Genomic DNA, 11852 nt, shown 5'->3' with positions numbered 1-11852 from the left:
CTAGAAGCTGGGCAGGAGCAAGCTGTCGGCGGCATCCCACCACCCAGGAGGGTTCGCTCCAGCGTCCCTGGGATCCCTGACCCCGGATATCCCCCCACGCCTCCACCTTGCCTCGTCCCGGCTTCTTTTCCTACCCTGGCCCCTGCTGCTTCCCCGTGACCCCCGCAATCCCCGCACAGCAGTCCCCATGCCCGTGTCCCAAACAAGCCAGCCCTCTCGCCTCTCCCTCCATCCGGGTCCCGAGACCAACCCCCTCCCCGATTCGGCCCTTTCTGAACTCCCAGCCCCGCCATTGTCCTTTTGTAGCCGCACCTCTTCATTGTCCGCCCCGCCCTCTCCGAGGTAGAGTCCGCGTTCCGCAGGGCGCCGCTCCGCTCCCACCCTCGGATTGGCTCCTGCGGCCCCATGCGCGGGGCCCGCGAAGGGGAGCCGACGCGCGCCCCGCCCCTGCCCGCTGCCGGCCGGGGGCGGGGTCCCTGCTGACTCCGCCCCGTCCGGGCGGGGCCGCGCTGGCTGGCGCTCCGGCGCTGGGCGGCGCTGCCTCGGCTGAGATCGGGCTGCGGCTCCGGTGGGGGTGGGCGGCGGGGATGACAGCGGAGGTGGCAGCGGCGCGGCGTTGAGCGAGCGGTGAGCGAGCTGGGGAAGAGGAGGAAGTGGAGCCGCAGCCGGGAGCTCGGGAGTCGGCTGCCGCGCCGAGGTCCGCCCCGTTTTACAGAGCGAGCTGAGTCGGGACCTGGAAAGACTTCCCCGCGGGGCTCCGGCCGCCGCACCTCCCCGCCGGCGCCTGCACTGCCCTGCCCTGCCCTGCCCGTCCCAGCCCCGCGGTCCGGGGCGTGCGGCCGGGACGCGCGGAGTCCCGGCCCTGACCCGCTGCGCCGGGGCGGCACGCTCCTAACCCAGCAGTACGGGTCCGTGGTTGCAGGGTCGCTCCGCGCCTTTCCATCAGTGAGGGTCGGAGCCGGAGCCGCTACTCCGGAGCTAGCGCATTGTGGCCCCAGGCTCTCGACTCCGGTGCACGGGACCCCGGACGCCCCCAGCCTCTGGCTCCACGAGACCCCAACCTTCAGTTGCCTCCACCCGAGTGCTTCGGACTTGGAACAGCGCGAGTGCCCAGGAAGCTCCGGCCGGGTCGTGCGCTCCGTGAGGGGTCCTAGGCAGGCAGGACAGTCGGACCGAACGGCCGGGCTGGTGCCACGAACCCAGGCTGCCACCTTCCTCCCGCCTCAGGCGAGGGGCTCAGTGCCTGCCCCGAAGATAACACAGGGGTCCCCTTCTGTCCCGTCGGCCCGCGAGAGCCAAGGCTGCAGGTGAGAGCCCCGGATGCGGGGCAGAAGCGGTCCCCGACCCCATCGCAGCAGCGCGGGGGCCAGCGGAGGGAGTCTCGGGGGGAACAAGCAGAGGCTGGAACTGGCTGGGAGGGGGCGCGGGAAGGGGAGGGGAAAGAAAGAAAACGGGCTCTTATTGAGCGCCCATTGTGTGCGGGTCCGCGCCCCGCCACGCCCCGCCTAAGGCTCACTGCTACTCCTGAAATAGGTGTTGTGTATTATTATCGGCGCTTGCAGATGGAGAAACTGAGGCTTAACGGGGCTGAGTGATCTTCTCCTTTCACTGCGGGGAGGAGACTGGGGAAGCGGGAGAGGATAGAAGGGGAAGAAGCAGAGCACCTGAGCGCTGATCCTAAAGCTGAGGAAGTGGCTTTTTTTTTCTTGTCTCCCGCTCCCTGGCCTTGTCACCCCCCAGGAAAGGCGACTCAGAGTTGAGGGCAGAGGTGAGAAGCTTCCTAGTTCCAAAGCTTCTCTCCCTGTGGGCCCAGGATGTGAGAGCAGCAGCTCCTGGCCGTTGTGTGTCAGACTCCAGGGTCTCTAAGACACTCTGGAGATCCTGAGATGTGCTTATCTGTTGGTGAATTCACTGCAGAGATCCCCAGGTAAGGGTCCATCAGAGCTGGAGATGTGACCCCTCTGGGGTGGCTGGAGACATGGCTCACGTGGCTCACCTCCCTCACATTACTAATGGGCCAGAGTGTCAGTTATCCGGTCCTAAAGACGGTGAATCCTTGATCCAGAAGTAGACTTGAGAAAACCTTCGTGAGCATCCTTCAAAGTATCCATACTCCTCCCCATTAGGATCTTCCGGATAGGTGGCTGGGGCTTTCCCTATCCCTGATGTGAGATCTGGGCGACCATGTATGAGGCTGTGGTGAGAATCAGTGTGGTTGGTGCAGGGGCCCCAAGGAGTGCCCGCAACCCCATAGCCTTTGGCCCAAATGGAAGGTCCAACCTAATTCTCTTCTGGGCAGGGAAACCTGCAGGACACCTCTGCCCAGGAAGGAAGGGACCTGCTCAAGGTCTCAAGGCTGGGGGCTCCCAGGGCTGGGGCACAGTCCCAGGTGTCTTGATTCCCAGGCAGGGGATGCTTCTGCTGCCCCCGAGGCATGTAGGGAGAGGGGCGTTGTGAAAGAGCCCTTGCCGTGACTCTGTGGGCTCTTGTTCTGTGTGGGGAAGGGGAGGGGATCTGGCCCTGGTCTGGGCCCTGTGGCCTTGGCTAGGACTGGTTAACCCTAGATGTGCTCAACTCCCTGGAGTCAAGGGGAAACCTCCTTGGAAAGCCCCTGGAAGGTGGAGGAGGGTGGTGAGAGGTCAGTGGAAGTCTGAAGCTCAATCCCTGGGGGTGGAAGGGTCAGAGGAACCCAAAAGAAAAGGTGACTGAGGGGCTTGGGATTCCCTCTACCCCCTACCTCCATCCAGGGATTCAAATCCTCCCTCACAATAATCTCTACATCTAAACAAAGCTCTTTGAGGAAATAATTTCACACCTGTGATCTCCTTTCATGATGTGGAGAGAGCCTGGAACCTGGAGTGAAGCAGAAGAGGGTTGTGGAGTCACCTGAGACCTCTTGATGCATCCATGGTTCCAAGTGCCACCTTAAAATTGATTATGGCAGGCTGTGTGTTACCTGCTCAGTTAGTGGGGCCATCACATCCGACAGTTAAGTGCCAAGGGGTATGTCGTACTTGCCAAGACTGGGGTAGTTATTAACGGCCCAGTCTTGTGTGGGAAACTGAAGCTCAGATAGGTAAAACCACTTCCCCAGGGCCTTTGAGTTTGCTTTTAGAACTGTTTAAGTGCCAACTGCATACCAGGTGCCCTGGAAGTTACCCAGACGGGCTAAGCGGCAGCTTCGAGCCACAGTAACTGGTGAGCCCCAGATAGTGGTGAATCAGACAGACCAGGTGGGCGTGAGTCTACTCTGCCTTGCACTAGCTGAGTGGCACTGAGCAAATCACTTCATCCCTCTGAGCCTATAAAATTAGAATACCTCCTTTAGCAGGTTGTTGTGAGGATTAAATGAGCTACAAAGATGTAGTGCCTGGCCAAATATCTGTTTCTATCCCTATGAAGAAAAGAAAGCTTGAAGTTTGACCAGGAAGTCTAGGGAAATTATCAGACTTGTTTTAGATTAGAACGCAGGATATTGTTGCAGGCTCAGAGACCTGAATTTGCTCAGCTCAGGCTGCTAGTCTCATAGCCTCTAGAATCAGTCTGCTCGGGGACACTGGCAAGGGGCTCTGGATTCTTACCTCCTCCCTTGGCTTCCTGCTGGCAGGGCTGTGGTGCCTGGAGCTGGTGTCCATTCCCTCAGGTCCATTGTCTGACCTCCCTAGGCACCTAGGTGCGGTGAATAATGTATTACTCCCCTCAGCTGGGGGCAGACTCAGGGAAATAGCTCTATGCTCAGTAAGCTTCTGAACCCTACCAGAGGAGGTGGGGGCTCCTGTCTGTGCTGTTAGCAGTCTTGGATATGGAGGGGCAGGCAGGATAGGACAGGGAGAAAGTATCATCTGGCCCCCAACAGAAGAGAGCTGGGGTTGATGATGTCCTGTCTCTCCTGTTGGGGGCTAGATGGTCCCATAGGCAACACTGGGAACCAAGCTAGCTGAGCTAGGATCAAGTGGGCCTCTGATTCCAGAGAGGTGGTGAAGGGGAGGAGTAAGGGGGAGGGTACAGGGCAGAAAGGGGGTGGAGGGGAGGCCCTTGAGGACTGGGGTAACCAGAAAGGCTTTGTCAGGGAGGTGGCTGTCGGGGCAGGAGCTAGAGGCAACTTGCTGCAGAGATGGGGGATCCTGACATCCCTCCAAGAATGAATCCTGGCTGTGCCACCATCTCACTGAGAGCATGGGCAAGACACACGATCCCACCAGGCCTCCATTTCCTCTTCTGTGAAATGAGGGTCATGATGTCCACTTCTCAAGGCTGTTACGGATGATCTTGAGGTCCCATGTGTGAAACACACGGCACTATAGGCACTCAACAAAGGGGTGCCTCATCATGAGTGTGAACCATGGGTGGGCTAGTGGCGGGGCAGGTGGGATAGTGTGGTAAGCCGAGAGATGGGGAGAACTTGGGGCGAGGAGCCTGGCTTGGTGGGGTTAGTGAGGGATGAATGCCCATATGGGAGAGGGCCTTGAATGTTGGACAGAACTCACATTTCAGAAAGCTTAATGGAGCCCCCATTTAGAAGCCTCTGTGGCTCCTTACAGCCTGTAAGATGAAGACCAGGCCCTAGTTATGGCGTTCAGGTCCTTGGTCGCCGTAGCCTCTGCCTGGCCCTCTGGCTCATTGCTCTACACTGTCTCCTAAACACACCACATGTGGCCCCATCGCAGCCCCTTTGCTTGTTCCTCCCATCACAACCGCCATCTCTGCCTCTTCTCCACTTATCTCCCCACCTGTCAAGACCTGACTCAGGTCATAAATTCCCTCAGAAACATTCCTGGATTACCCAACCCTCTGGTCATGCCCCCTCTGAATCTTTAACGTTCAACAGTAATAGTAAAAAATAATACCTACCATCCATAACATTTTACAGTTTGTAAAATATATCCACACAATACTACAGTGATGATATCAACAACAGCTGATACTCTTGAGTACTTACTATGAGCCAGACAATGTGCTAAATGCTTTATAGACACTCTTGTTCACCCAAACTCCCCGAGGTAGCTACTGTTATCCCCTAGAAACGGACTCAGAGAGGTACCTTATCTTTCCCAAGGTCACACAGCTTGAAGGTGGGGAGCAGGGAGCCAAGCTGCATCTGTTTGAATTGTAAATCTGTGCTTAGAAGACGTACTGTCTCCTCACCTCCACCCAAGTACCTCGAAAGCATACTTTGTATGTAAAAAGCCTGGACAAGGCTTTTTCTCAAGGCTATGGAAGGGCAGTGTTGGACTGAGCATGGCACCCAGGAAGGACCTGGGCCCTAGGCTGTGCGCAGGCTGGCTGGCTGGCTGGCTGGCTGGCTGGCTGGGGTGAGTCGGCCCCTCTCTGGGGTCCTGTGTGTCCATGTCTATGGGGAGCAGGGTGGGGTCTGAGCTCCCCTGTAGCTCCAACTTTCTACAGTGTCTTTCGTGACCCTGGAAGGAGGAGGAGGAGACTACAGCACCAGGGCCAGAGGATGTGGTGTGACAGGCAGCTGTGATTTTTGGCCTGGCCACTGTCTGGGCCAGCAGGCTCTGTGGGTAGCTGCCTCGCCCAAAGGAGGGTGGTGGCCTGAGCTGCAGGCAGCATGGTCATTAGCTGGCAGAGGAGACCCTGTGATTGGGAGCTGGCTGGGCCAGGCCAGGCCAGGTTGGCGGGGCTGGAGGCAGGCTGGCCGGGCCACAGTGGGGTCACTGGCAGGGCAGCCAACTTCTCTTCCCTTTGCCCCCTTTGGGGTGGTGGCAAACCCACACTGGGCACCAGAGCTTTGTAGGCCAAGGCTTACCCTTTCTCCTGCTGTGACCATGGGAAAGAGCAGTAAGGAGTTCAACCAGGCCCAAAGATGCTGCCTCCTATAAGCTTCCAGGACTCCTCCCATGCAGGTGGGATCCAGGCCTCCTCTGCTGCTGATTCATGGCCATCTGCACACTGACTGTGGTCTGTGGATTGGGGTTCTGCTTGGTCTGCTTCCCTTGCTGGCTTGTCAAAACTAGATTCTATGTGCCCCCCCCCATCCTCCCCTCCCTCTGAGTGCCTAGAAGTGTGCCTGGCACAGAACCACACCCTCCGGACCAGGGGAGGCAGTGCGAGCTGCCCTGTGGACAGCTTGCTCAACTTTTGCACCTCTGTTTTTTCCCTGTAAATTGGGGCTGATAATAACTGTTATTAAATGAGATGAAGGAAGTGGGGTGCCTGTCCAGGCCTGGCACACAGGTGGGTACTCCATCAGCATGAGTCCTCTTGCCCATCCCCTCAATGGCTTTGGCAACTCAGTAAGAAATTGATGGAAGAGTCCAGTGAGAGATGGCAGGAGGGAGGGCATGCCAGGTAGCAGGGAGGCCTTCTCTTAGGGGGATTTAGCTGGGGTTTGCAGAGACACAGTTCCTACCACCTTCCATGTGAACACTGGTGTGTAAGCAGGTGCTGTTGGCCTGGAAGGGTCCCGAGCTAGGTTCAGGGCAGGGGGCAGGACTGGGATATCTGGGGACTTGGGTTTTCTTCTCAGGCCTACGCAGAAGAAATGACCCAGGTGGGAGAAGCCATCTGGTGTCCAGCTAGCACATGCTGGGCGGAGAGTGTGAGTTCTTCCTTAAAGGGAAGCAGCATTTATTTGGTGCTGCTCACGCATGCATCCAACCAAAATGTAACATAGTTGGAGATTCTGATCTGTGGGGGAAACAACATTAGACAAAGAAATATACAGATGCAAAACTTCCAAATTGTGAGAAGCGGGCTCCTGAGGCAGGGGCCGGTCCCATCTGTATCTGTGGCTGGTGGCACAGGGTAGGGCTAAATGACTTGGGCAAGTGATTTAACCTCTTTGGGTTTTAGTTTTCCCATATGTAAAGTGGGGATAATTATAGCATCTTCATCATAGAGTTGTGAGGGTGAAATGAATTATACATGTAAAGCACTCAGAAAAATACCCAGCGCATTATGAGCACTCAGCGCAGGTTAGCTGTTATGATCTGTATCTGCAGCACCTCACAGAGGATCTTAGAGAAAACAGGTGCTCAGGAAAGGCGTTTGGAGTGAATCCCAGGCAAAGGGCAGCTGCTCTGTGGAATGAATGAATGAACAGCCTGCTAGGGATGGGAGGACACAGAAGCAGTGACAACACAGAATGTGACAGGGAAGGCCAGGGGCCTGGGGTTGCCCAGCGCTGGGTGGGGAGAGGAGTCAGGGAAGGCTTCCTGGAGTTGGTGCCTGTGTTGCTGACTTTGGACCTCTGTGAGGTCAGCACTGAACGAGCTGAGAGAGAAGTAGCTCCTCTCCAAAGGTAGCTGGCAAGGGGGAGTGCTTGGGCAGACCCCAGGACCAGTGGACTCCACAGGCCTCTCACTTCCCACCACCCCACACTGTCTCTCCATCTGTGACATTCTGCTTTCAGGGCATGAGGAAGGCGAACAGGCAGGTGGGGAGGAAGTGTGGGCTGCTGGTCTGACAAGCCCAGCTCTTCCCAGGCTTGTGACCAAATCTCCTACAGAAAAGGATAAACAGGCCTGCTTTGAGTTCTTTTATCTTCCTGCTCCCAAGGCACGCCAGCAAGCAGAGGGGGTCTTCCAGCATTAATCCTGCAGCTGTTTAGCTTTTGAACGAGTGGACTCTTTAAAAAAATGCCACGAAGAATGTGTCTCACTCTCTCACCCAGAAGCCTCAAAGAGAAACTTCTCTCCCACTGACAAGGGAGCCAGGACCCCCCAAGTGTCTTAAAGAAGCTCACCCCAGGGGCAGTCAGATATCGGGGGACCCCTCATGCTGCCTCGATTTGTTGCTGGCTGGGGGGCCTTGAGGACACCCTTATATTTTGCGTGGCTTCTGCCCGTTTTGTAAAATGGGGTCAGGGTAATAAATCCCTTCTTTCCTTAGAGAGGTGTGGGGTAGGGGAGTTTCAGAGGTGGGAAGGGCAGCAGTGGGCATCCAAGCCCATGCCTTTCAAACTTTGTTTCACATTAGAATCATCTGGGAAACTTTTGAAAGTCCTGCAGGCCCCACAATCTCTGGGGCAAGACCCAGGCGTCAGTAGTTGTTGAAGCTCCCCTGGTGATTTCAGTTTGAGAGCCACCTGGCTGCCCTCTGCAGCCTGCCTCCCACAGTGTCCCAAGACAATACTTGCACATCCCCAGGACAAGGAGCTCATCCTTCTGAGGCTACTTCCTCCCCGCAGGACCTCCCTGCCTGGAGAGATGAGGGGAGTGGAAAGACTTGGTAATCCAGTTAACCTGGGTTCCAGCTGCTCCCTGCATGTCTTCTCAGAGCCTTGGTTTCCTCATCTGAAAAATGACAATAACAATCTCTCTGAAAGTGCCACAGAGGCCAGACGAGGCCACACATGGCAAACGTAACCTGACACTGGGCTGGACTGAGACCCTGAACTCCCTGCCCCAGCCACCTGAGGCCAGGTCTCTGAGGTTGGTACTGGTTGGGGTGGGATCAATACCCAGCCCTGGGGCCCTTCCCACTGTTCCCTTTGTCTCTAAGAGATAAGACAAGGCAGTAAGCATTTTGTTTTGCTCAGTTTTGCTTTAATGGTCAAAGTGTCAGACTCTCCTTAACAATGAAGCCTTGTCTGAATCTGCTTGTTTTTCCAACCCGGACACCCAACTGCACCACCCACTTGGGGCCCCTGTCCCACCTGGGAGAACTGCAGAATGTCAGAGGATTTTTTTTTTTAACCTAGGAGGGGGTGTCCAGGGAACGTTAGAGGCCTCTGGGCAAATTCTCGCCAATAACTGACCGCACTTAAGTCATCCAACTCTGCTGTGATTGTGAGCCAGTTCACTAAAATTATTTCAAGGCAGTTACTAGGTGTTGTGCCAAACCCCTATCAGTGCCAGTGAGGATGGCACCAGGCTCAAGAGACCAAAGAGGAGACCGAGAGCCAGCGAATGAAACATGGAGTTTTACTAGGGGCTCACACACAGGGGAGAGAGTCCAGTGGCTGCTGACTGGACCGAAGAACCACAACCACTTGCAGGAAGTGTGCAGTTTGTTTTTGTTTTTGTTTTTGTTGAGATGGAGTTTCGCTCTTATTGTCCAGGCTGGAGTGCAATGGCACGATCTTCACTCACTGCACCCCTCTGCCTCCCAGGTTCAAGCGATTCTCCTGCCTCAGCCTCTCCAGTAGCTGGGATTGCAGACATGTGCCACCACACTCAGCTGATTTCGTATTTTTAGTAGAGATGGAGTTTCACTATGTTGGTCAGGCTGGTCTCAAACTCCTGACTTCAGGTGATCTGCCCACCTCCGCCTCTCAAAGTGCTGGGATTACAGCTGTGAGTCACAGCCCCACTGGCCTAAAAGCATGCAATTTCTATAGCATTTTCACTTAGCACCTCCCCCAACAACTTCCACCTAGCAACCTGCATTCACCCCAAAACAACAGGCCTCAATCCTGTTTGGCCCGCAGGTTCCATAGGATGGGCCGGGAGCTCAGATGTTCCGCATAGATAAGGAATGGATCTCTGGGTTGGCTACTCCCAGATCCCTTAGCTTAGAACCAGACTGCATTCAGGTGCATCTGCCATACAAGGTCATTCTCAGGACTTGCTCAAGTCCAGTTATCTCTGTCCAATATGTCTACCATACAGAAGACAGAAAACTTACGTTGATCCTGGCTTTGTCACTTACTGGCAGGATGACCCTGGAAGAATCATTTTATCTCTTTGAGCACGAGTTGTCTCTCCTGTAAAATGCATTAGTAGGAAGGAATTCCTGGGATTGCCTGAGAAGCAAATAAAATTCTTGGTATGTGGAGCACAGTGCCTACCGTACACTAAGCACTCAAAAGCTGTTGGTGCATGCACTCACTGGGGAGCTGACCCCTACCTCCTGCCCCTTCCTTCACTGGCTGGTCCATGCTCCCTATCTCCCAACCTGCTCCCCTTGCCCCACCAGGCCCAGGCTGAGACAGAGGACAGAGGAGGCCTGCACATGTAATCATGGGCATCCCTTCAAACTGCTCTTCTTTAAGAGCAGAGGAGGCTCTGAGGGCTGGACAGAGGAAGACTACAAAAGGGGCCATTGGTGGCAGTGCTTGGTCTCCTTGCCTTTGCACAGCCAGAGAGGGTGCATCAACCCAGAGTGACTGGCTCAGGCATTAGGCGTGTGACAAATCAACACAGGATAGTGCAGCACTGAGGGACTAGTAGTGGCTGGGAGCAGTTGCCACTCAGGGCTGAAGGAGCAAGGGAAGTGGGCAGCTATAGGGACAGGGGCTGTGGGCCATCAGTACAGGGACCCAGTCAACCCACGAGACCTCACAGGGGATAAACCTCAACTGTCTTTTCTCTTTCCTTCAGTCCCCCATCTGTGCTTCCTGTTGGGTGAACCTCTCTGGAAGCCAGCAGCACGGAGCCCACTACAGTCCACAGAGGTCAGTTCCCAGGGCCCCAGACAAGGTGGAGAGTGGCTCTGGAGAGGCAAACTAAAGACACTTCATCAATCTGTCCCTCGAAAGCCCGGGAGTCCACTGAATACACTGTCCTTAGGACACGGTTTAAAGATCATCTGTTTTTACCATGCCCCTTAATGAAGGAGCTCTCAGCTCTCACCCCAAAGATGAATCAGCAGCCCAGCTGCCACAGACACTTTGGCGAGAGGAGTTTTGGAGTTACCCATCTCTCCATCTCTGCCTCCTCCCCCAAAGCAAGTTACAGGTGGCTTCTGGGGTGACCCTGCCAGGGACAGGGGATCCTCTGGAGTGGAGCAGAAGTCACAGGTAGGCTAGTGTCAGGCAAGCTCAGGTGTACAGAGCAGCAGCCCCAGCCCTGCTGCAACTCGCCCAGCCTGGAGCTGGCCCCGATGTGGCCACTTTATACACCTTCCTTAGAGCTGGGTAGTTATTGCCACAGTTCTGGGGATAGTCCTGAACCCAGAACATGTTGCCCATGTCCCGGGTGCCATGAACCACACCACTCTGAGTTCAGAGGGTCTCCCAGGAGCCTGTGAATGTCAGGTAAGTGGAGTGTGGGGCTGAACAGGCCTGGGACAGGCCATGCAGCAAGTGCCACCAAATGCTGCCGGGCCCTGTGATGGGGAGTCTGGGTGTAGAGTTGGGTGGGGTTGGGGTTCCTGCCAAGTAGGGAGCAGGAGGCATAATGGTGCCAGAGACTAATCCTTGCCCAAGAGGAGGCATGGTCAGGGAAAAGACAGAAGATATGGCACTTTGCACGGAAACCACGTGGGAGGCCCCCACGGGGTGTTGTCTGCAGAGGCACAGCTGGCAGTCCTAGGACACAGAGCCCTTTACAGCTGGCCACCAGTGAGCACTCCCTCTCCTTCCTGAAAGGAACGCCTCTGGCATCTCCTAGCTCACACCTGGGCATCTGAGGTGGCACAGTGAGATGCCCATGGCAGGTGTGGTAACACCTGGATCCTCAGAGACTTCCTGAGAAGTGAGGTATGTGGGCCTCAGAGTCAGAGTTCTGGCTTTAAATCCTGGCTCTGCCTCTCTTGAGTGGAACTTAGAAGACATGGGCAAGTAATTTAGCCTCTCTGAGCCTCAGTTGCTCACTTACAAAATTAGAGCAGCAACACTTACCTTCCGGGCTGGTTTGAAAGTAAAATGACGGCCGGGCGCGGTGGCTCAAGCCTGTAATTCCAGCACTTTGGGAGGCCGAGACAGGCGGATCACGAGGTCAGGAGATCGAGACCATCCTGGCTAACATGGTGAAACCCCGTCTCTACTAAAAAATACAAAAAACTAGCCGGGCGAGGTGGCGGGCGCCTGTAGTCCCAGCTACTCGGGAGGCTGAGGCAGGAGAATGGCGTAAACCCGGGAGGCGGAGCTTGCAGTGAGCCGAGATCCGGCCACTGCACTCCAGCATGGGCGACAGAGCGAGACTCCGTCTCAAAAAAAAAAAAAAAAA

At 55.7% G+C, this 11852-nt stretch overlaps 1 protein-coding gene across 2 annotated transcripts in view; it reads left to right on the top strand.

The window, feature by feature from the left end:
* The first annotated feature begins 664 nt into the window (after positions 1-664).
* GDPD5 (glycerophosphodiester phosphodiesterase domain containing 5) overlaps positions 665-11852 on the top strand; it is a 92621-nt gene continuing 81433 nt past the window's right edge. The window contains exon 1 of one of the 2 annotated variants that reach the window (XM_025357846.1): positions 665-1307. The gene's annotated coding sequence lies outside the window, so the exon portion shown is untranslated. The remainder of the gene's footprint in view (positions 1308-11852) is intronic. The other variant, XM_025357848.1, reaches the window with a different exon arrangement.

The sequence above is a fragment of the Theropithecus gelada genome, chromosome 14 (genome assembly GCF_003255815.1).
Source record: "Theropithecus gelada isolate Dixy chromosome 14, Tgel_1.0, whole genome shotgun sequence".
Lineage (NCBI taxonomy): Eukaryota > Metazoa > Chordata > Mammalia > Primates > Cercopithecidae > Theropithecus > Theropithecus gelada.
The sequence above is the reverse complement of the archived record's forward strand: the minus strand, read 5'-3'. Positions and strand labels throughout refer to the sequence as shown.